The sequence below is a fragment of the Nomascus leucogenys genome, chromosome 9 (assembly GCF_006542625.1).
Source record: "Nomascus leucogenys isolate Asia chromosome 9, Asia_NLE_v1, whole genome shotgun sequence".
Lineage (NCBI taxonomy): Eukaryota > Metazoa > Chordata > Mammalia > Primates > Hylobatidae > Nomascus > Nomascus leucogenys.
In genome coordinates this window covers 45,581,115-45,606,951 of record NC_044389.1, presented here as the reverse complement: position 1 = coordinate 45,606,951, position 25,837 = coordinate 45,581,115, and positions in this window count along the sequence as shown.

The following is a 25,837-nucleotide window of genomic DNA, read 5'->3' as shown; positions in this document are numbered from 1 at the left end:
TTTGTCACTCTAGTTTAGCCCGGGCCCTGGGACTATGGTTTGAATGTGTCCCCCAAAGTTCATGTGTTAGAAATTTGATCCCAATTCATTGGTGTTGGGAGGTGGGGCCTAATGAAAGGTGTTTTGGTCATGGGGGCACCACATTCATGAATGAATTAATGCTGTTATCTTGGGAATGGATACCTTACAGAAGGATGAATTCAGCACCCTTCTCTCTCTCTCTCTTCCTCCTCTCTCTCTTGCCCTCTAGTGCCATTCCACTTTTCTCAATGGGATGATGCAACAAGAAGGCCCTTGCAAGATGCTGGTCCCTTGATCTTGGACTTCCCAGCCCCCAGGAATGTGAGAAATAAATTTCTGTTCATTATAAGTTACCCAGCTTGTGGTATTTCATTAGAGCAACACAAAATGGATGGAGACACCTGATGTCTATCACAGTTCTCAGTTGTACCCCAGTGACTAGCACAGTGTCCTTACACGGAAGGGGCATCTAGTGCTTAGAGGAGGCAATGTCTGACCTAAATCCTAAGAACAAATTGGAGGTAACCAGTCAAAAGGAGGGGTTGCCTTAGAAAAGTACTTTAGGCAGAGGAAAACTCGGTTACCAAATTTATTAGGGGAGAAAATTCCTTTGAGAATGAGGGGAGTGTAGTCCAAGGTGAAGCCACAGAAATAAGCAGAGACAGTTCATGAAGAGCTTAGAAATTTGCTAAGGAGCAGGAATTGTATCTGGAAATACAATAAGGCATCACTGGAGCATTTCAGGTTGGGAAATTACATGGTCAGATTTGTTTTAGAAAGATCCCATAAGCTTCATAATGGAAAATTTATTCATTCCATGAATACACACTGAGAATATGCCTTGTGCCAGGCATTCTTCCAGATGAAGATCTGAATAAGTCAAAGTCCCTGATCTGAAGGAGTTTTCATTCCATTGTGTGTTTGTGTGTCTGGTGGTGGCAGAGGTGGTGAGAAAAATTTCAGAGAGTGGCGAAGAATCTGAAAACAACATAAAACAGAAGATGGTGGGGGTGACTGGGCGCTCTGGCTCATGCCTGTAATCCCGCAGTTTGGGAGGCTGAGGTGGGTGGATCACAAGGTCAGGAGTTTTAGACCAGCCTGGTCAACATGGTGAAACCCTGTCTCTACTAAAAATACAAATATTAGCCAGGTGTGGTGGTGGGCACCTATAATCCCAGCTACTCGGGAGGCTGAGGCAGGAGAATAGCTTGAACCCAGGATGCGAAAGTTGCAGTGAGCCAAGATCATGCCACCAGCCTAGGCGACAGAGCAAGACTCTGTCTCAGAAAAATAAAAAAAATAAAAAAATAAAGAAGGTGATGGGGGTAAGGAGAGTATTTGGATGGGATGATTGGGAAATGGCTCCCTGAGAAGTGACACATTGGAGACTGAGAGTAGGAGACCAGTTGGGAGACTGAATTTGCAAATGAGAGTTGTGTGTTACTGGATCAGAGTTAAGGGAATGTATACAAATTACGGGGAAAGGCTATTTCTTACTCCCACTTCTCTTGGTACTGCTACTAGGTGGCCAAGACAGTATGAAGAATGGAAGAATAGGAGGAATGGCAGATGTTTCCTTGTTCGTTGAATACATACTTAGTACCGATGATGTGCCAGACATTCTTCTAGACACTGAGCACTGAGCAGGGAACAAAATAAACTCCTTGCCCTTATGACACTCATTATCATTTCACATAAACAAATAAATATGCAATATCTTAGGTGATAGTGAGTGCTAAGATGGAAAGTAAAGCACAGTAAAGTGACAGAGTGTGACAAGGCAGGGGATGACTTATAGGAAGTTTGGGTAAATTGGACACAGTGACATTCCAGTGGAGTTCCCTATTACACGCCTAGTGTCTAGAAGAATGCCTGGCACATCACAGGCACTGAATTACGAGAGGCAGTGAATCTTCTAGATATCTTGGGGAAAAGTGTCCTAAGCCAAGGAAATAACAGGGGCAGATGTCCTGAAGTGAGATTGTGCTTGGCATGTGTTTTGGGTATTGCCAGGATGAAGTCGCAGCTGGAGCACAGCAGGCCAGGGCAAGAGTGGTAAGAGAGGACACCAGAGAGGCTCTGAGGACCCTGTGGACCTTGAGAGGACTGTGGCTTTCATTCTGAATGAGAGTGTGGATTTCCTGCAATATCTTGAGTAGAGAAATGACATGAATGACTAACACTCAAAAAAAGTATTCTGGTAGCTCTGTGAAGAGAGAAGTGTAGGGGACAAGGGTAATTGCAGGGAGCTAGTTAGAAGGCTTTTGCAAAATCCAGATGAGAGATGTTGTCTTAGATATGTTAAGCTAATGGTCGTGGAAGTGGTAGGAAGTGGCTGGATTCAACTGTGTTTGAAAGGCAGTGTGAACAAGATTTGCTGCTGAACTGAGTGTGGATAAAGAGCTAGAGGGTCAAAGATAATTTCAAAATTTTTGGCATGAGCAACTGGACAGATGGGATTGATTTTTTTTGAGAGAAGGTTGACTGTAGAAGAAACAGGTTAGAGGGAAAAAATTAAGCACAGTTTTTGTATATGTCAAGTTTGAGATGCCTGTTAGATATCCAAGTGGTAGTGTCTGCCTGATGGTTGGAGATACAAGGCTAGAACTTGAGAAGAGGTTACAGCTGGATGGATCAACTCTAAGTTGCCAGTTTATATCTGGATCCTTGTCCTAGAGATCAAGTGAAGAAAATGTTTCAAGGAGAAAGAAATAATAAGCACTGAAATATACTGCAACTGTAAGAAGTTATATGGAACCGAGAAATGACCACTGCTATGATGGAGATTAAGGACAGTAGCAGTGGAATGGTGGGGACAAAAGTCTAGATCAAGAGAGAATTGACAGAGAGGAATTTGACACTGCAAGTATAAATAACTGTTGTTTCTTTTAACTTGAGATTTTCCATAAAAGTTAGCAAATAATGGTTGTTGGAGGAGAATGTGGGGTCTAGGAAAACTTCTCTGTAAGATAGGTGATCTCATAATATGTTTTTGTTTATGGGCATGATCCAGAAGAGAGGGGAAATTCCATGATGTTGGAGAGAGGAGAGCAGGAGCAGAGGGATCCCATGTGCAATGGAAGGGCTGGCCTCTGACAGGAGTGTGAACAGATCACCCATTTTAACAGGAGGGAAGAAAGAGTATATGAGGAGAGGTGCTAGCAGGTTTCTGGCTGTGGGAAGATGTGAAATCTCTTCTGACTGCCTCCACCTCCATTTACTTACTGAATAAGGATCTAGGTCATAACTGAGAGGAAGGGTAGCAGAAGGGGTGTTGGAAATTTAGGAGAGAAAACAAAATACGGATTATTCCTCTGGAGAGTGGGAGACTGAGAATGAATTAGGGAAATATAATATGCATGCCAGGAAGCAGCAGGATCCTGCTTGGAGTTTGGAGTCATAAATTTGAAATGAAACCAATCAGCATAATTATGTGTTCTTCTATCCTGTGGCTTGGGTGTCTGTGATTCAGGTGTTGGTTCAGAGTGGGGTTTGCAACTAATTAGGGTTGGAAGAAAGGGAGGTTAGACCATGTGCAATGCAGTGAGCAATAATGATGGGTTCTGGAATCTTGGTGAGGGTGAAGAGGGGCAGCAATCAATGGATTATTGGAGTTGGGGTACTATGGAGTGAGTCAGAAAGATAGCAGATGGGGCTCAGAGAAGGGGATGCTTGAACCCGAGCCAATGGAAGTAGAGCAGTCATTTTTAATGACAGTGTGTATATATAGCAAAGAGGGACGCTGGAGAGTGTATGGTGGAAGATCAGATCATTGTAGCTGAGAATGTGATAAAATTGAAAGGCCGGGATATTGGAAGGAGTTCTGAGTAGTCATTGAAATTACCAAGTGTAGTGGTGGAGAAAGTGACAGTGAGTCAGAGGCTGCATCTTTCAGGGGTGATGAGAAGCAATCAGCTGGTCTGCAGGGAGGATGAATGGATGGTATAAGGTTGATAGCGTGACTTTACAGAGCAAAAGGAGAAATATTTTAACCTCAGATAGCACCTTGTGTGCATTGTCATGATACTATCTTGTTCTATATTTTGTTTTGGGTTGTGACCTTATTTTTCTCTTTGACAAGCCCCATCTTCTCACTAAACTGTGAATTCATTAAGGGTAGGGACGGTGTTCTGATTTTCAGCTCCCACAGTGCCTAACATAGTGTCCTGTCTATAGCAGGCAATTATTATTTGTTGAATTAGATTGCACCAAACGTGGAAATTTAAAGATCAAGTAGCTAACGACTTTAGATGCAATATTGAAATGAAAATTACACCTAGATGTATTGTGTGTACTAAAAACACAGCACTGTCGGCTAATCATGTAGTTCCAACTGTTTCCAGAGTTCTAAAGGCATTAAAAATATAATTTGATCATAAATATTGCAAAGAAAAGCCTGGGGCCATTCTATTTGCATGGAAACGTGCTGTTTCCTTGTTTCTATACTGCAGGAATAAAAATGTCTGGAAACGGACACCATTTACCAGCTTTGACTATTTCCTGAACCCCCCAAATATTTGTTCATCCAAAATTGCACTTTGCAAGCTAAGGAATATTTAATTTTTATTAGCAAAAGGAGCTGTACCCCTGCCTTAACCAGACCTAAGGCAACCTGGGCAATGCAAAAATATTTTTCTTTTAAATCTCCTCTCTGTGCAAAGGCATTGTATGTGATGAATAATAAACATCACAAGAAAAGAGAAATTTTGATTGAAACTGTAAACTCAACTTAAATTTGCTTCCATAACTTACTTCTGCAGCATCTAAATGTAAATTGTAAGGGTGAAGAACTGTTTTACGTGATGTCCAAAATTGCCTTTTGAAAACCATGATGCAGTGTCAGCACTGTACTTCTACCACTGACAGAGGTAACAGAGAGAGGGTATTTCCTACACACTACCCATGCTTTCCGTGGGTAATTCACATTCTCCTTATGTCTTTCAATTACCACTGGCAAAATGCATAAGTAATCAACTTAGATCAAATATGCTTGATTTGTACTCTTTCTTTCTCATCTGTGTCACCTCTTGCTCTCCCTTTTCTTTTTTTCCCTCTCTCCTCTTTTCCTAGACACTCATAAACCAGAATCACTTTAAGATAATAGCTCCTTCAAAAATGCAACTCCACAGGATTTAATTAAACCATAAGTCCCCGACTGGCCTGGGGAGGCTGAAGTAGTTAATGTGAGATGAATCTTTGTTCAGAAAGAACATGGGATTTGTCTTAGTCCATTTTGTGCTGCTATAACAGAGTATCTGAGACTGGGTAATTTATAATGAACAGAAATTTATTTGGCTCACAGTCTGGAGGCTGAATGTAAGATTGAGGGGCCACATCTGTGAGGGCGCCTTCTTGCTGCATCATACTATGGTGGAATGCTGAAGGTTAAGAGAGTGTGCAACTGAGAGAGAACAAGAGGGAGCCAAATTTGCTTTTATAACAAACTCACTCTCATGGTAATGACATTAATCCATTCATAAGGGCAGAGCCCTCACGGCCTAATTAGCCCTTAAAGGTCCTACCTTTTGACACTTTTGTACTGGGGATTATTTCAAACCCATGAACTTTGGGGGACACCTTCACACCATAGCAGGATTCCGGTGGCTTCAAGGTGTCAGGTACCAATGACATTAAGAGACAGATTTGGCTTGTCACTGATTATGTGAATTCAGTGAATTAAAGATGGGCTAGAGAATTTGCAGCCCTCAGTGTTGTGTGGCCTTGGCTATGGCAATATCCTTTCTTTCTGCTTCCTTATCTGTAAAGTGGACTTTGAGTAGTAAGCTTAAACTTTGTTGTTGCTTGAAAAATAACTTTTTAGAGCTTGAGTCCCAATATTTTGCCTTCAGTTTATATCCTAGCACTTTGGGAGGCCAAGGTGGGAGGATCACGAGGTCAAGAGATGGAGACCATCCTGGCCAATATGGTGAAACCCCGTCTATACTAAAAATACAAAAATTAGCTGGGTGTGGTGGCGCACACCTGTAGTCCCAGCTACTCGGGAGGCTGAGGCAGGAGAGTCACTTGAACCCAGGAGGTGGAGGTTGTAGTGAGCCAAGATTGCAACACTACACTCCAGCTTGGTGACAGAGTGAGACTCTGTCTAAAAAAAAAAAAAAGGTTAAATGACTATACTGGGGATATTTCAGTTGTTGCAGATATTTAGGTAAAAATGTCAGAAATTGTTTTGTTAATGAGTAACTCATATTCCATCATATCTCCTAGGGTTTTGGAGCAAGGTAAATTTATTATCAGTAGTAAGACTTATATGATTTACACAATTAAGGAGGCTGAGAAGTCCCAAGAAGTCCTAAGATCTGAAGCCAACGGTATGGCTCTAGTCTGAGTCTGAAGGCCTGAGAACCAGGAGAGCTGATGGTATAGCTCTAGTTCAAAGGCTAGAAAAAACTGATGTTCCAGCTAGAAGGCAGTTAGGCAATAGGAGTTCCCTTTTAGTCTAGGGAGGGTCAATATTTCTGTTCTATTTAGACCTTCAACTGATTAGATGAGGCCACCCCCACTAGGGAGGGCAATCTACTGATTCAGTGTTAATCTCATCCAAACACACCTTCACAGACACATCCAGAATATAATTTGACCAAATATCTAGGCAGTCTGTGGTCCAGTCAAGTTAACACATAAAATTAACCACTACAGCATGGAAATGCTCAGCCAGGATTTGGGTCCAGGCAATGTAGTTCCAGAGTATGTGCTTTTGGCCAGAGTATAGTTGGTCCTTTTCATCTATGGGGGATTGTTTCCAGGACCCTTTGAGGATGCCAAAATCTTCAGATGCTCAAGTCCCTTATATAAAATGGCATAGTACAGTTGTCCCTCTGTATCTGTGGGTTCTGCACTTGAGAATTCAACCAACCACACACGAAAAATGCATACAGTTGGTCCTCTATATTTGCAGGTTTTGATCCATGGCTGTTTAAACCCCAGGACACAAAACCCATGGAAACAGAGGGCCAACTGTCTGAACTTACAAACTTTCTAAAGCCTTAGCAATTGTTCCTTTGACTTACTCAACATGAATGTCAAGCAGTGCTTCCACCCGAGCTTTGACAAAGACTCTGTAATTATCAAAAGAACAAATCCCTAATATCTTCCTGTAAACAACCTCGCTCCTCCAAGGGAACTTTATAAAGAGAAAGAGTTTGCTGCTGGAGTGTTTGACCTTCTTCCCAGGAGACCTTATTTTGTCCCTTAAAATTTTACAGTAACTAAATCTATATCCTCGCTTGCCTCATAGTAAGCCTCAAATATTACAAATCTGATAATTTATAAACCATATAAGGAAAACAGACATGCTTTCCTTTTTTCTTCCTAGATCTTGATACACGGAGAGCTGTAACTAGGCCGCAGGTTTGACAGCTGGGCCTTCCTGCCTGATTCAGCTCTTCCAGGAACACAACATTGAATGAAAGTGGCAAAGACACTGCTCTCTTACATAACAGTGAGGGATACAGTCAATACATAAGTAGGAAAATATAAAAAGATACAATGGGATGTTGGTTAGCTTTGTGACAAAAACGGAGCTGAGGGAGGGGAAGAATCGAGATAGAAGATGTGAGTGAGGTGACTATACAGGGGGACCAGGAAAGTCTTCTCTGGAGCAGGTGCCATCTTAGCAGGGATTTGAATGAAATAAAGGAGTGAGCCATGAGGTGACCTGAGGAAAGAACCCTCTAGAGGGGAGCTGCTTGAGTCAAGGCCCTGAGTGTGGAGCCTGCTCTTGTGTTTAAGGAAAAGCATGGTTAGAGCAATGTGAGCCAGGGGAAGAGAGGAAGGTGGTGATGTCAGAGAGAGCCTCAGTCAGGTGATGCAGGGTATTTAGGTTTATGGAAAAGGCTTTGGATTTGGTGATGAAAAGACACTGGAAGGTTTTGAGTAGGGAAATGGCATGATCTGACTCACATTTTAAAGAATTTCTTTGTTTGCTATATGGAGAATAGTCTCTTGGGAGAAAGCGTGGAAGTGTGGCAGCTATTGCAACAATCCAGGTGAGAAGGGATGGTAGCAGGAGCAGGGCAGGGTAGCAGGGGAGGTGGTGGGAATTATTTGAAGCTGGGTTACATTTTGAAGGTAGTGGTAAGGGGCTTTGTTGATGGATTCACTGTGTGATGTGAGCCAATTCTGTTTTCATATCAGACCTCTGTAAAGGTGATCTTATAACGCAGCAGATTTATGTGCAGGAGAGTCGGTTGGACTAAATGGTATCTAAGGTCTGTTTCTCCAACACAGTGATTTTAATCACATTTACTACAAGCTCCCTGAGATATAACAACACTCAACTATTTTATCAGCTGCAGCTAAATTTTATTCTTCCCATATCTGAAGCTCAGCATGTCTTCTTTTGATCCAGAGGGATTTTTAATAGCAACGTTATTAGTTCACCGAAACAAAAGCCAATGAAAGAAAAGACGCCTTTTCTTATTTATTTTTTGTCACCTTCATACAACGGCAGGACAACGTATAAAAATATTACAGGAAAAATTTCAAGAATATGTATCTATTAAGTAAATATGGGGGAAAGAAGCCCATGCAGAAGAAAAACAACTCATAACGCAACACAATATTAAATAACCGTCAGAGAAGGACCAGAGAAAGAATTACTTTATTTAGCTGTATCAGTGAGTGAAAAATTGCCTGGCTTTATACCAGAAAAAAAATCCCTATAATCCACTTTGAAAAGTGCTTGTTCCATATTTTATGCACGACATTTCCACGCTGCCAAATTCCTGATTGAGCTGGTGATTAGAGGACAATGCCGTCACCCCTTTTCTTTGTCTTCTTAGAAGCAGCCTTGCCTTTGCCTCTGCTTCCACTGAATGGCTCATGAAAGTCAGAGACAGAGAGATCAATGAGAGAGACATGCCTCATAGCACTGATTTCGTTAAAGAGGAATAACTAGCGGGAATGTGCAGCAGCTAATGCAGGACATGTTGGCAGACGGGAGAAAGGGAATGAGAAGGGTCAGCAAAGAGTGATTTTACCTGCAGTGTTGAAGGTCAGAAAGGTGGCAGGTATTAATTGCCCCCAACTCCAAATAAAGTAAAGCTTTGTTTGATTTGCAGGTAGCTCCGAAGAGAGATGGCTCATTTTCAACCTGCATGTTTATATCATGCTACTTAAATGGCCTGTTGAGGCACAAGAGCTGCTGTGAGGCCACAGTGGGAAGAGGAGGAAGTGTTGGGATGCATGTGGGATAGAGTTAAAAGTGGTAATTTATTATGATTGCTTTCCATGCTCGCCATAATAGACTACTTCTGAGCAATCAGGTTGTGCTCCTGCAGGACATGGGGTGGCACAGGTAGGCATTATTTAATTCATCTGTGTGAAAGTGAGCAACAGAGGGAGATAAAGTGGCTATTAATCAGGACTGTATGAGTTTTGGGATGGCTGCATCTAAATCAATCCACAACATCGTCAGGGAAATCAACTCCCTGTTTTCAGCTGGCTTACACTTCTTCTTTTTTTTTTTTTTTTTTCCTGGTGTGGGGATATTAGAAGCTTTTTTTCCCCCACTCACTTCTTCCCAGGTTGGTTCATCTTAATGAGCCCCAGAAAATTCATCAGTCAGAAGGAATTTGCTCTGACTGGAATTTCATTCCACAGTCTCTGAATAATGATGTCCTGTACGCATTACTGGGACATTATCTCATAGCCTGGGGCTCTTCTGAGTTCGTTTCAGGCACTAGCGAGGATTTCTCAGTAGCTCCTGAGACACAGTATGTGTGTGGCTATGCCAGTCCAGAAGTCAATATGGATGACAAAGCACACCTTAAGTGGGAGCTAAAACAAAGAACCAGGAAGGACGTGCCAAGGCTGTTGCTTTGGTCTTAATAGACAGTATGGAGGTTAATTAATTCATGAACATTGCCCTTGATTTTTGGTTACAGAACACAAGAGATATTATTAGTGGCCTTGAAAAAATATTTTCAAGAGGAAATGTGTTAGTGTGTAACATATTGAGATTGAAGAATAAGAAGAGAAATGCTGTCCTTCAATCCTTAGCTTTGGATGACAGCTGTGGCCCCTATACCTGCGAACTTTTCTTATTTCCGTGGGACATTATCTGATAGCCTGGGACTCTTCTGAGTTCTCATTAAAAGTTACCTGCCACCACTTTAGGTCACTCCTACTTGGCAGCACTTGGTTGTAAGTCTTCACCCAGATTACCCAAATGTGCTTGTATTGTTTTTGAAAGATCACTGAAATAAAACATGACACTAAATAATCACGAAACCTAAAGATGACCAAAAACATATCCAAGGATTCCTAGGAGTCCATCAGGAGAGGCACTGAGCTGTAGGATTCCTCTAAAATAAATCCTGGGGTAAGTACACTACTCCTTGGGAGTCATTAGGTATGATCTCTGGTGGGCAAATATGTTCTCTTAGGTCTCCTGAGCACTATGAGCTGATGCTCCAGTGCACTTAATGCATGCCCTCCTGGTGTCCCCATCATTTTCCATCCTCTTTTGTTCCAGGGGATGCAGAAAAACTAATAAGCCATCTTAGATGGCCTATTATATATAAAACATATCAGGGTTAATGAAAGGGCTGGTAATTTCTAAGATAAATTTACATTCCAGGATTCAAAGCTTTGGAAACATGGTCTCGAATTAACAAAAATACAAAGATTCTGGTAAGACAAAGCACTCATTTATCTGAGTATGAAAACTTCCAATCAAGGGAATAGTAATAAAGCCCAGATTATGATATTTGGTTGCTATGTCCCATATCCCTCTGTATTAGTCTGTTCTCATGCTGCTGTGAAGAAATACCCAAGACTGGGGAGTTTAAAAAGAAAAGAGGTTTAATTGACTCACGATTCCCCATGGCTGGGGAGGCTTCATGGAGAAGGTACCTCTTCACAGGGCGGCTGGAGAGAGAATGAGCGTCAACAGGGAAAATGCCAGACGTTTATAAAACCATCAGATCTCATGAGAACTCACTCACTATCATGAGAACAGCATGGGGGAAACCACCCACATAATTCAATTACCTCCCCCCGTGTCCTGCCCTTGACATGTGGGGATTATTACAATTAAGGTAAGCTGTGGGTGGGGACTCAGAGCCAAATCATATCACCCTCCCGGCATCTGAAAGCACCTCTTCTTATGTGATTGTTCTTTTTAATTTGTCTATCTCTTTTGGCAGGTGTGTTTTTCACAGACAGCAGTAAAGATGGTTAAGGTGTATCAGTCAGTACATATTTTTGTAAATGTGTTTATTCTGAAAATATACATTGTTTTCCCAATGCAACATCTCTGGCTTTGTATAAATCAAAGTTGACTTGTATGCTATTGACTCCGTGGGCTGCTGGAGATTTCAATGGACCTGTAAGCCCTGTTGGGTTCATCTTCCCATGTTTAAAAAAGAAGGAGAGAGAAAGAAGGAAACCTGTTTGATCTCTACCTTACCTGGGGAGAGGAGAATGAAAGACAAGTAGAAGTGGAGGGCTAAATTTAACTTTCAAGAAATGTAAGCCATAGAAAATATTAAATGTGGCTCCAACCCTTGCAGAATCACTGGTTTCTACTGTGGACAGGCTGGGGAAAGAGAAAAAATGGTTTACTCAGTTGCTTTTACAGGTCTGCTTTCCTGCGCACTCCTTCTCCGGGGATTCAAATGCTTTGTCACATATGGAGGTGCAAGTGCCATCCTGGGTGTGTGTTGAGGCCGAATTAGTCACACTCCTTGTCCAGTGGCCCTGGTCTCAACTAGTCAGGCTGGATTCAGACCCAGGGGAAGCTGCACAGAGCACACTTGAGGGTAAACATGGGAGGATGCAGGAAGGAGAGCTCTGTCAATGTCAGATGGCGTCAACCTAAAAACCCACTGGACTAAAATAAAGCATGAAAGCTGGAGCTGATTTTCTTCCTTCAGGCATTATTGCTGTCCACCCAATTCTGAGCTGTCAGTGTGTCTGCTGAGTGCATTTCCATTCCCTACTGTGTGGGGTGCTGGCTCATTCTGGTTGCGAGTCCATTTTAAAGACAGGCCTTTGCATGACTTTATGTTTCTTGGCTAATTAATAATATTAAAAACATTAATAAGAAAAAATAATAATGCTTTTAGACACATCACACAGCAGGACATTAACAAGAGGGAGGCTTCATCAGTTGAGTTTTTATTTTCATAACATCCATGAATAACTGAGCTCAGAATGAAACTCTTTTTTCATTATACTCAGAGCTCTGATGTGGAGATTAACATGCCCTCCAGGGGGAATCTACTCCACATTAAACTGCATTTAAAAAAATTCTACTGGTTCTTTTGATCTAAACCTTTTGCAAGGAATTTTGAGCTAATTCTTTTCTTTCTTATTCTGGATTGTGGAGATAGAACACAGTTCTCAGATTCCATCACATGTGACCCGCTCCCATTTTAACCACCCGGAAAATAGTGACTCTGTGGGAATATTCACTGGGACAAACAGGAAATGTAAGATTTCCCTCCGTTTGCCACAGGGATGCTGCCACACTGTGTATTCTCTCTGCCATTATGATTTATATTCAAGGAAAATGTAAACTGATCTTAATATTAATTGAATAAAAAATATAAGCTGGAAGGTAAATTCTATGCAAATACTAAAATGAATTCCTAAGGGTATATATACAAATTGCATGTTTTCAGGGGTTGGGATTAACTAAACCATGATTGCTCTTCCATGGTGCTGAAAAACAGGAGGCCACAATTCAATCGATATATATTTAAAACTGAGATGTTCCCAATTTCTTTCCTCAATGACCTAAAGTGAGTTGGTATCCTAGCCAGAAGTGCACATTTTAACAAGAGTTAATAAAGTCTGTTGCACCGACACTTTGCATACAGAATTATTGACCCCATTTACTCCCAATGTGTTACTTCAATTTAATTAATTATCTTAGGAAAATGATTCAAACTGAAAAGATGTTAAGAAATCCCTTCACCTGCTGAATTAGTGAGACAGCGAAACAAGATAAGATGTGTTTTTATTACGTAAAAAATGACCAAGACATGAAGACTTCCCTGGATTTCATAGGATCACAATTCTAATTGGTGTTTAATTTTGTGAGTGTGTGAAAGCTCACTTGGTCTTATAGCTTTGTCATCCTATGCTTAAATTGTTGTAATGGCTCCCATCGCCTGGGATAGACTGAACCTCCCCTTGGTCATCTGACTCTCGGGCACTGACATTTTATCATCCTCCTTCTTGCACCTGGTATCTTAGCCTCAAGGAACATGCGACATTTGCTAAGTTTACCATTTTTTTTTCTCTCTTGGAGTGTTTTTTTCATCTTAATGCTTTTCCTTTAGCCCTAGAATTCCCCGTTTTCTCATTCTATCCACTGAAATCTTACTATGTGACCCACCTCAAGTGTACACAAAAAAATAAGATCCATTTTCGTACTTGAATTGTTTTCTTTTCTTCACTCTTTTAGCACAGTGGTTCTCTATCTTGGATGCACATGAGTATCATTAGGAAGTTGAAAAAAATACTGACACTTGGGTCTCACCTCCACACCTCCATTCTGTGCACAGAATTTTCACTTTCATCTGAAAAATGACCAGCAATAACTTTCCAAACTCTTTCCAGACACATGTGGCTACTATCTCCTTTCAAGCACGTTGATGAAAGAACTTGCTGGTATATCAAAGGGAGTTTGGATGTAAACGAATGGGGGCAGATCACTCCCTTGGATCTAGTGGTGGTGGGAGAAGTCTTCAGTGCAGCTGCCCTCCCTGCCACTGTGGTACCAGCCAGGTGGACTATCCTTATGTTGTGAACTGTGAGGTGCATGAAATATTCAGGCCACCAGGCAATAGGATAAGTGGGAAACATGGGAATTAATAGGTAGTCATACGTGACAGGTGTGGGAAATCGAGCCTGAGCAGCCCTGCACTAGAGCCTATCGAAATTAGTCTGAAAGCTCTTGCTACAGTGATTTTTGTCATTCACCATCTGTAAGTTAGTGTCTGTGATTATTTTATTTACATTATAATAAGCTCGCTCGTGTTTTCTTGTTCATATACAGTGAACCTCACAATTCTATCCCATTGCTTTAGCTGATTTACTCTCCCACTGTTGCTGGTGATTATTTTATAACATTTCCTTTCTCTTCAAATTTTCGTTGCTCCCTCCGTACTTCTCACTCATGGCTGATGGTCTTGCTTTCTACTTTCCTGAGAAAGTTTAAGGCAACAGGAAAGGATGACTTCAATCTTTCGCCAAGTGATTTACCAATCCACTGAATGTGTACTGAGAACTTTGTTTTCGATCCTGAACCCCTGTCCCATTGAAGGAAAAATCCTTCATTCTTGTAGCTGATTCTGCTCCTCTTTCACCTTTTTAAAGACTCTGCTTCTGCCATGGGCCCTCTCGACAGCTTCATATTATGATCCTCTCTCTAGGTCACCCCAACATTCCACAGACGGGCTGTGTCATCTGTCATCCTAAGAAAAGATATTCTCCCTTGACCCTTCTTTTTCTTCATTAACATGTTGCAGTGGCCTTCCTACTAAGGGAAACAGCCTACTAAAGGGAGCATTCTTCACCCAGGGCTCCAGCTGCTGTGCTTTGGAATCTATTCTCCCTTTGTACCGAGGAAATGTTTTCCACAGACTACTCCCTGCCAATGACTGAGTTAGGCAGTAATACTAAGACAGAGCCCTTCTTGGGAGATACAGGACTCCTTTGTTGGCCAACTCTGGCTTGAGAACTACTAGCTTTGTCAAACTTTCCACGAACTGCATGGCAGTCTAGCCTGCTTCCACTCATTCCTGTCTTCCTTTCTCCTCCACTAAGCCCACTCAGCCTCAGACTTGCATTAGCGTCCGACAGCTCCCCAACCACTTTTAACACAGGCATTTCCCCATAATAAAATCTTTACATGTTTAATCCAGGCTTGGAGTCTGCTTTGTGAAAGACCTAGAGAAACATACTTCTCCAATTCCTTTGCTTCCTTTCATAGCGCAATTCCTCTTGGGAGTTGTCTGCCCATCCTCTCCTGCCAAATCTCTCTTAACCCTCTGTCGTCAAGCTTTTACCCTCACCACTCAGCAGAGCTGCTCTTGTTGAATCATCAACAACTTCCATGTTGCCAAACCCAGCTATTGGATCTCACTCTTCATTTTTCTCATGTACCAGCAACTGCTGACATTCTCTTTTTGAAGCACCTTTTCCAGTTTGTTTTCAGGATGCCACCTTTCCTCCTTTTCCTTCGATCTCATTCTAAAACTCCTTTAATGGCTTCTTCTAATTTCTACCCCTAAGTGCCAGAGTGTCCTTCAGTAAAGCCTCAGATCTCCCCTCTCTCTACTCTCCCTTAGTGGTCCTGACTAAACAGGATAAATGATATGTCAGTATCATTTATACATCACTCCAAAGTGAGTATCTCTAGCCTTAATATTTTCCGTGAAATTCTGGCTTGTGTACCCATTTTCCTTCAGTTGTCCAATATGTGCTTTCAATTTAACATGCATATCTTAAGGTGGCCCTCTAGAAAGTAGAGCTTGAAGCCAGCATAAGATGCTACTGCTTTATTTTAAATGTGCAAGTCCAGGTTGTAGAGGCAAAGATGCAAGGGAAGTGAAACAAGGAAGATAGGAAGATTCAGGGCTGGCCACGAGATGCATTTCTGCTTGGTCCTAGCGGTAAACCAAGCTATGAAGAAACAGAGCAGGTGGCCCTCAGGCTTGTTTACTTGGCACATAGGTTTTCTATAGGATAGTAAGGAAGAGCTGCCCTTTAGAGTAGTCTTAAAGAAAGAGAAAGGGAGGGAACTTTATTTGTCTTTCCCTCCCATCTTGCATTTCTTATTGGTCAAGTTTCATCCATGGAGAGCTAATTTCCCCAGCGCTTGTGGGTTGTCCTACAGCCTCAGTCATGCCATTTGGGAAAACAGATTTTATTACCCTTCGTGTTGAATTTTACCCAAGTTCTAAAGTGGACCCGGCATAGGTGGGTTCCAAAGTAGAGAAAAAGAAATAGGTAGTGATGGGGATCTGAGTTGGTATACAGGGGGTGTGACCCCATACATCATCCAAAAGAGAACTTGATTTCTTTCCGCATCCCCCATTAGTCTCCTTGCTCCCACTTTGCCCTCTGAGACTATTCTCCAAATAGCAGCCAGAGTGATCGTTAAAAAATCAGATTGTATATTCACTCACTCTAATCCTCCAGTATTTTCCCATCAATAGCCTCGGATAGAACAAAATCCAAAGTCCTTCAATTGGCCTACTAGACTCTCTGGCTTCATTTCATGTAGCTCCCCCCACATCCTGCAGCTCCAGTCGCCTTCCTACCCGTGCCATGCCTCCACTGCACCAAGCTTGCCTCCACCTTAAGGGCAGTGCACGTGCTGTTCTCGCTGCCTGGAACTCTCATCCCAGATTTTCCCATGGGTCTTCCCCTTACTTCACTTCTTTGTCTCTTTCAGATCACCTCTTTAGTGAGGCTTTTCCTAGCTATCCTATTGAAAGCCAGAGCCATTTTCACGTTCTTTCTTTCTGCTCTGTGTTTTCTTCTAAACATGTATATACCCAATATTATGCTGTATATCTATTTCTTTGAAGTCTGTCTCTCACTAGAATGTTAGCTCCATGGGAGCTGGAACTTTGTCTATTTCATGGCTGTTTCCTCAGTAACCAGAATAATGCCCAGCATATAGTTAGCATTTGGTATTTATTGAGGGGATTAATTGTGGAATATGAAGTTAGGTGCCAGAGGATTAGAGAAAGGGGGAAGCGAAATGGCATTTACCGTTTATCAAGATATGTCACCACTTAACTTTCTTCTTTTTCTCTCTTTTGTGTTACAAAGATCTACTCACCATAAACTGAAGAAAGTTCCACTATACAAAAATGAACTGTGTAGTTCTAGCCACATGCTTACAGGGCCAATTTCCCCCAGTTTCTCATTAAGCAGCTTTGTGCAGCTCTAGCCTCCTAGGTGCAAAAGGAGACCATGAAATTTACTTTGAATAATGCGCAGGAGAGGCTGGGTACTGAGCCTACCTGACAGTCCCATTCTTGGATCTTGGTGGGCTGCTTCTGGTCTGGCTTTTTGTGTTGTGTCAGTGACTCAAACCAGAACTCCTTGGGCACCCACAGGTCCTATAGAACACGGCATGCCCAGCCCAAGATTTCTTAGGCAGTCCTGCTATGTGAGACCAGAGCGTGAGGAACACAGCTTTCTGCTGGGTAATGAAAAGAAAACATTTTAATAGGGACTCACAATTGCAGCATCTGTTTCATTTGGGTAATTTTAGATGGCTAAAACCCACATCTCAGACTGATGAGGGCTCCTATCATCTTACAAATGATTGCTTCGACATCTCTAAGCACTCACTGTAGTAATTAATAGACCGTAAGGGCTGAGAAGAAATAGGGCCCTTGTTAAGCTCAGGAAACAGCATCCCTCTGGGCAAACTGACACAGAAGAAAACAGCGTCATGGTTTCTCTCTCCTGAAAGACTGAAAAAAAAAAGTCTCTCTTTCTCTCTTTTTTAAAAACATGTAGTAGTGAGTTAAGGATTTTAATATTTTTGTTAACCTTTTCTTATCCAGATAGCATTGCTTAATCAATCCTACCAGCTCTCAAAAGAAAAACAACCTTATTCAAAGAACTTTACAAGGATAAAAATTGAATTTTAAAGGTACCAACCAAATTCCATTGTTACCAAAATATTTTTTCAAAGATAACAGCAGAAATGATAGCACTTTTCTTCATAGTATTTCTGGGTAGAAACATAAGAGAGATTAGCAGCTGTTAATTGTATTACACAGATGACGAAAATGAAGGCCTGTTTAAAAAATATGTTGTCTACTTTTCTATCTCTCACAGCACTTCCTATAGTACTTTCAGCAAGGGCATGACTATAAATGTAGATGATAATGGCAAAATAGGAAATGTACTTTCATTTTATAAGATGTGGGTGTCCTTTAATCCAACACATTTTATTCTTTTTAAAATATCAAAATAAAACCCCTCCAACTGAAAACAAGAAGACGGAGTAATAACTTTAAAATTTGTGTGAAATTAAGTACAATCTAAGTGGGCTTTTTGTCAAGCCTAATTCCTATTTGTGTAGCTCTGTGTGTTAAACAGAACACTTTGGCATACATTATCTCATTTCGTCCTCAAAATAGTCTCTTCCGAATTGGATCCCAAAAGCCTTCTCAGATTCAGAAAAGGCTTCAAAACACTTTATTACCACGTGGAGGCTGATACCACCCAGCACATTGAGATGAAACAATCTTTGGGAAGAAGCGGTTTGCTCATCGTGACCTTTCTGCCCGGTATTGGTCTAGAGTATTCCGTTTGCCAAAATATGTTGAATATATGTCAATACGTTGAAGTGTGATACTGTGTTGTTATGTTAAGCAGGATTGGATAAGTTATGCTGTAGTGACAAACAACCCCATATCTCAGTAGCGTCACAGAAGAAAGGTTGGTTTCTTGATTACAAAGTTAAGTAAGTCCAAGTGACGTTTTGGGGATAATGAATGCTCTGTAATTGCTCCACTGGGAACCTGCAGCTCCTTGGTCATTGCACAAGGATGGACTGTGTTAGGGTGTTCATTCCAGCAATTAAATGCTTTGCCCTGGGAGTGATATCACTCACTTCTGCCCACCTGGACATGAAAGTGTAATCTTCATATGTGCCAGGATGGAGAGGAAAACCAGATGCGGGTGACATAGGGATTTCTACTACATGAGTTTTTTTCTTTTATCGATCAACAAAGACATATTAAGTTTTGGCTTTAACCCAGAGTAAACTTAGCCAAACCAGTCAAGGCCCATGGCCTTCGCCCACTAAAAGTATTACAAGTGTTACTCTGTAATGGCAGAGGTGATGCGTTTTTAGAACAATTATGTTTGGCCTCAAATTTTCCCTGATATAGGGCTATAGTGATCTCAACAGGATGCCAAAGCCATTGAATATGTTCAGTGAATTCAGGGGGAGAAGAAAATTGGCCTGGCAGTTTTGATAGTGTGTATTATAAATAATGAGCTGATTGTCTGCAATATTCATTTTCCAGTGCATCAGTGAACACTGTAAGAAGTGCATTTTGGTTACATTGTTCTCTTTCAGCAACTGTAGAAAGCAGTTACAGGGATTAGGCAGAAGACAGAAAGGCTGAATGTTGTGGATCATATCGTTGAGGGATATAACTTTGTGCTTGAGACCAAATTGCCATCTCTTGCAAATGTGATTTTGGCCTCCTCCAGGTTGATCTTACATGGGCTAGTAAACTTGGTTTAAAAAAAACTCTCTGGTTACTAAAAGAGAGTGTATTTGCTCTACCTAGGAGTGAACTCCCTCTACCTAGGAGTGAACTCCCTCTTGATTGCCTTAGTCCAAAACACAGGGAGGGGGTTTTAAATTTGGTGCTCATCATTGTAGCTTGTAAAATTCAAATTCCAGGTCTCTACTCTCAACAATTTTGGATCAGTGTTGTGGAACTTAGGACATCGTGTTTTTAGCAGGAATTTCAGTTGACTCTGATGTTTGCTAGCCCACAGACCATGTTTTGAGAAACACTGAACTAAAGAAAAGAACATGGATGGGTTGGGAAATGGTCAGAACCTTGTAAATTCTGAGCAGACCTCAAAGATATCCATATTGTCAGGTAATTTGTTTAATATCCTACACAAAGGGGTTGGGAAACAGTCTGCATAGTAAACGTACATCAGGCTTTTCAAGATTTGACTGCTAGAGACTGCTGTAAATTTTCTAAATAATCTGTACAATGGTTTTAGGCATTCCTTTTAGTTAATAGTGAGGGCTTTCCACCCACCCCATTTACTAGTGTCCTTTAGGGTTGTAGAAAAGAATGCTTGGCCCTCAATGAGGACAGTGGAAGCAAGTTGAATGAATCCCTAAAAGCATATTTTACTTGAAAAACATGCATTATGCTCTTTTCCAAGTAAACTGCAAAGAAAAATGTAAATGAAGCATAAAGCTCTTATGAATTAGACCCTAAGCATTTTTCTTTTTAGCATATAAACTGCCACTAAGGATATGATAGGAATGCGTTTTCTACTATTTTTCAAACTGTAATTACATTTCTCTAGTAAAACTCAAATACTTGATATGGTCCTGTTGCAACTGTACCAGACAGGTAATAATTGGAAAATTTAACATAGAGCTTTATCTCTTAAATGCTAAAAGGTAGGGCTACTCACAGCATACAGAAGAGATGGCATTTGATTCAAAAGCTGTGAATCTGGTGATTCTCTATAATATTAATTTTGCATCTGGAAATATATTCCAAAGCTGTAGCACTCTTTTAAATACATAAGAATAAAAAACAAATAATTCCTTCTTCAACCTTTACCTAAAACATCCTGTAATCTCTATCTAGCATTCAATAGTTCCATTTTTTGTTCACATCTCCCATATTTCAGGTTGGAATGGGATGCATTTACGTCTCAGAGCAGTACGTTAACTTATTTAAGTAGCAATGGAATAAAGTGAAGCAAAAAAGAGGGAAATTCTCTGAGGAGCATCGTTCAATTGTGTATTCAAAGATCACCAGAAAAAGGCACACAGTAAAACTTGTATAGAGAATTAAAGATTTGAGCAATGCTCTTCCCATCTATCAACACAGTAGACTTTGTTAGTCAACATTTTAAAAAGTTACTGTCTTCTTTTTATTCAGCAGCTCTAAGACTTACACTACATTAAGCATGCATACACCTACATGGAGAACAATGAAAAGCTCTTTCAGACATCTATGTGTTTTGATAATACTTTTCTGGGGACAATGCAAGTTAAATAGTTTCCACGTAGGTACATCCTGTGCAATTTCTATGGGAAAACTGTAGATTTGCAACATTAGGACAAAGCCCATCATTGTCTGTAATATGATCATACATAGTAAGATGCTTTGAAGAGCAATGACATAATTCCTTAGATCTCATGAAATCTTCAGCCTGACTTTGCATTCTCAGCTGGGGAAACTTGGATGTTTTTGAGTGCATATGAAACCAAATTCCATGGGCCTTTGACTTACTTGAGTTTTTAATAGGTTTCATCCAGACCCGATGCATCTCGTTTTTGTGTCTATCAAAAAACAAAAAATAATTTATTTCCACATATTCCATTTCACTGCTTATTACTGTGCATATTTGATTACAAGAGATTTGCAGCAGCGCAACTTTGTAAGCATGAATTAAAGTTGTGATTTCTGGAAGGATTTCTCAACTTCGAATGCATAAAAAATAGTATAACTCAAAATAGTATAACTCAAAATAGTATAACTTTAATCCCCAAACTAGAGATCACATTCAGCATTCTCCAGTCATTCAGACTGGAAATGGCCTCATACAGTGGAAACATGTAGCTTCTGACAGGTGGAGAAGCAATGGAGCATAAGGATCCATAGCTCAGGTTTTTGAATCAGACGAGTTTTAAATCTCTGCTCTACTATTTACCAGCAGGCTTGATCTTAGGATTATGCTCTCTGAGCTCAGTTTTCCCCATGTGTAAAATGGGTAAGAGAATAGTTATAATACTTAGGAAGGGCTAACTGCTGTATCAGACTCCTAAGTATGTAAAGGTTCAGACACAATAGAAACGAGATTTTTCATTAATAGTACTTGGTAGTGACCAAAATGTTTCTTCTCCAGTTAGTCATTCAGGGACTCAGGCTGAAAGAAGTTTTACTATCTTTAATATGTAGCTTTCAGGGTTGCTTTAGAGCAGTAGTTCTCAAATATTTTCTCATTATTTCTCCACTAAGGAGAAAAATTAAATTAATGAAACCCAATTAATTTAAACTAATTAATTAAATTTCATTTAACTTCTCCCTAATGAGAGAAATTAAATGCTAAGAAATAAGATTTTACCAGGTAGATACGAGCTTTGGAAGGCCACAAACCATTGCAATATCAAAGATTTTTTTGCTCCCCCAAGCAACAATGTTCACTTATTGGGAGCCATATTACCCACACGGAGAATGTATGTGTTGTAAGTTATCTCTGTGCTAGCATCTAGAAAGGGAAAAGAGAGTGAAGGAGTAAACCTGGGAGATTTTTATGGGCCAGGCCTGGAAGTAGCCCATATCACTTCTGTTTGTACTCAATTGGCTAGAATTCAGTCACATGGTCACCCCTAAACGCAAGGAACATTGAGAAATGTAATCTAGTTGTGTTTCAGGAAAAAGAGAAGATGCATTCTTTGGTGAACAGCCAGTGGTTTCTTTTACTATTTTACTGCTTTGTGTGATGTGTGGTGAGAATTTAGTTAACACTTAATAGGAATTAAATGTTTAGTGTCATGTCTAGTACATTGTTAGTACTAAATAAAATTTTTTGAATTTGCATAGGAAAAAAGGGAAAATTGAGACATGTCCTCTCTCCATCATTTAATCTATCAGGGAATGAAAAGAAATAGCGTTTAAAGGAGCCTTAGAAACCATGTAGGCTGATCTTCCATTGACCCATTTCTGTCTGAGCATTTTTAGTAAAACAGAGGTAGTGCATTTCCTGGTCATAGCTTGAATTGCATGAAAGTTTTCATTCCAGGCAAAAATCTATATCCTCAGACCTCCAACTGTCCCACTCTACCGATTATTTGCTTTGCCCTCTGAAATTGTTTACTCAACAAATGTGTATTGAGTGCTTACTGTATGACTAGTAGCATGCCAGGCTTTGAGGAATCAAAAACAAATTTATGTTCCTTCCTTTTAAAGACTTGAAGCTTTCTACCCTTCCAAAGGTAGGAAAGTTGGTCTTAAGTCATTGCTGTGAAATATATCTTCAGCCCCTAGCACAGTGTGGGCATTTAGCAGGTGCTCAATAAATAGTTGAAAAAGTAGGTGTGATGGTGAAAATAGATAAGAAAAGCAGACAAGGTCAGAATAGGAAAATGAATTATATTAAGGAGGCAAGGACCTTCTTCTGGGAGAACAGCCAAAAGCATATGAGCAAGGAAGCATATGAGAATTTACCATGTTAAAGAATGGGGTAGGGGGTTTTCTAGAATAGGAAATAGCATGTTTGAGGCTATTTAAGCATGTAGAGGTGAGGGTTTGTCAAAGTGTGGTAGACCAGTTGAATAGTGTCTGTCAAAAACTCATGTCTACCAAGAACCTAAGAATGTGAGCCTATTTGCAAACAGGGTATTTGCAGATATAATGGTTAGGAGCCATATTACCCACACGGAGAATGTATGTGTTGTAAGTTATCTCTGTGCTAGCATCTAGAAAGGGAAAAGAGAGTGAAGGAGTAAACCTGGGAGACTTTTATGGGCCAGGCCTGGAAGTAGCCCATATCACTTAAAGGAGGCAGGGGAAGATTCTTTCCTAGAGCCTTCGGGGGGAACATAGCCCTAATGACACCTTGATTTTGGACTTCTGACCTCCAGAACTGTGGCAAAAAAAGAATTTGCTGTTTTAAACACCTAGTTTGTGATAAATTGTTATGAAAATTCTTGGAAACTAATACAGGCGGTTTTTATCAAAGTATAGTCAATGGAGGTTTGGGGAGTGGGCAGTAACACTGTCCCATGAAACTAATGATGGCTCCATTGCTGTAAATAAAGTAGGAGCACTTTAAACTGGTTTACCAGATGAACTGATACTCTTAATGCCCTCTGTACAGGATACTGATGGATACCCACGCTTGACTGAACACTTCGTGCTGGTAGATTACTCTGTGGTTTGCCCAAATCCTACTTTGAGGAGTTGAGCTGTGTGCTTACCAAGAATCAGTTGTGTTTGTTCCCAAATCTGTTTTTGTCAATTGTACTTGTAATTTTGCAATATTATTGTAATATATATTTAATGAGTAAAGTATGAGTGTGGAAGAAGAGTTATTTCTTTGCAAAATGACAAAATATTTTGCAAAGATTGCAGTTTGATTTAAAAATTGTAAAAATTAAGAAAGTTTTTGCAGTCAGATTGCTTTTAAAGTGTCCTAATGTTTTGCATATTAAAAAAATTGAAACCGCCAATTGTAAAGGAGGCATTTTGGGAGTGGTTTATACAAAATAAACTTTGAGGAAATTTAGTTAGTGGTTGCTCCATTATATATCAGAGATGGATACATGAATGTATACTTACATATTTGACAATTAAATAAAATATGTACTTTTAATAGTTTTTTACTTGAACCAACTTTTATACTTAATTTTTTCGATTGTATTGAAAAAGAAAGTTTTTTATTGCACATTGCTAAAAAAGATTGGGTAGAAAGGCTAACAAGTGCTGTCTTCAGGGATAATAAGTTTTCTTTCAATTACAATGAGTGTGGAATAAATTTCTTTCTAACTTGACAGTGGCTTTATAACTTTAGAAGCTGGGATTTGTGTTCCTGGTGAAGGGGGACTCATGTTTCCTAAATAAACAATATCTTAAATAGATCTTATTTCCCAGGCCTGGGAATCTATTTATCTCAAGGTCATAGAGGCTGTTATAGAGAGAAGCAGAGATGGAAGCAGGTTCTTCTTTTACTCTGTCATGTTCTGTACAATGTGCTTCACCAACACAAAGGGAATTTTACACCAGCCACTTTTCTCTTTCTTTTTACTCCTCCTCTTCCTCCTCTTGTTACTTTTTCTCCTCCAGAATGTATCTTTCAAGTTCTAGTTCTTAGTTTGCATATGCTCTGTCAGAATGTCATCTATTTGCAGGTTGGAATTATCTTGTATGTGTATTTTTAGCATATTCGAGTTTCAAAGTATATGTTGCTTAGGTAAACATTAGTATTTGTTTAAGTTCTTTGAATAATAATCTATTGATTATTGAGGATGAGGTCTTGATATTGGAAATAGGCCAAGAGACAGGGAAATTTAGCCTGATTTGAAATTTTGTCGAGGACAATTCATCAATGAATAGTTACAAAACTATTAATCTGTCAGCAAACATTTTTTAAATGACCATCATACGCCAGGCACTGTGCTAAGTGCTGTGTAAGATAAACATGAATAAGAAAGACTCCTTCAGTCTTTTAAAACTCTGAAGATTTTATATTAGCATCTCTTTCTTCTGAGATCAAAACCAAGATTGCCAGGGACAGTAGTTGTAAGCCTTAAAACCCTGTTGGAATATTTAGTACCATATAAATCCTATCAGTGGGAGAGAGAGTGCTAAAATTTAGGTCTGAAGATATAAGAACACGCTTTCCATGTTTGAAATCACCAGTTATTATTCAGGAGCATATAAAGTGCCTGGGCATAATATTGAGTTAGTGAGGTGTGTTGTAAAGAACACGAGAGACAGAAAAAGAAGTGACTGTTTCTAGTTTTAGTTCGTCCAGTAACTGGCTCTGTGACCTTGGGCAATTCACTCTGATTCTTGGGTCCCCACATTCCCCTTAGTGATGATTGGGTGAGGTGGGGTCTACAGTCTCTTCCGATTGTAAAAATCTCATTTAGTGTAGAATTTCGAGACTGTTTGAAGGACCTAGAGCATCCTATATAGACTTTCTGAACTACTTCATTACCCTCACCACATATTTGAAAGTATAGTTTTTGTCACAGAGACATGATATGATTTAAACTGCCTTCTTTCACCTTTTTTGTGCTCTTGTTGGAGAAGGAAGTGAAAAGAGGCCAGTATCTTCTTGGTGATTTGACAAATAGTTGAAGGAATTAGAAATTCTTAGCCTGAACTAGCATGACTGATATGGTTTGGCTGTGTCTCCACCCAAAATCTCATCTTGAGTTGTAATACCCATAATCCCCATGTGTCAAGGGTGGGACCAGGTAGTGGTAATTGAATCATGATGGGGGGTCTACCTCATGCTGTTCTCATGACAGTGAGTAAATCTCATGAGATCTGATGGTTTTATAAGTGTCTGGCATTTCTCCTGC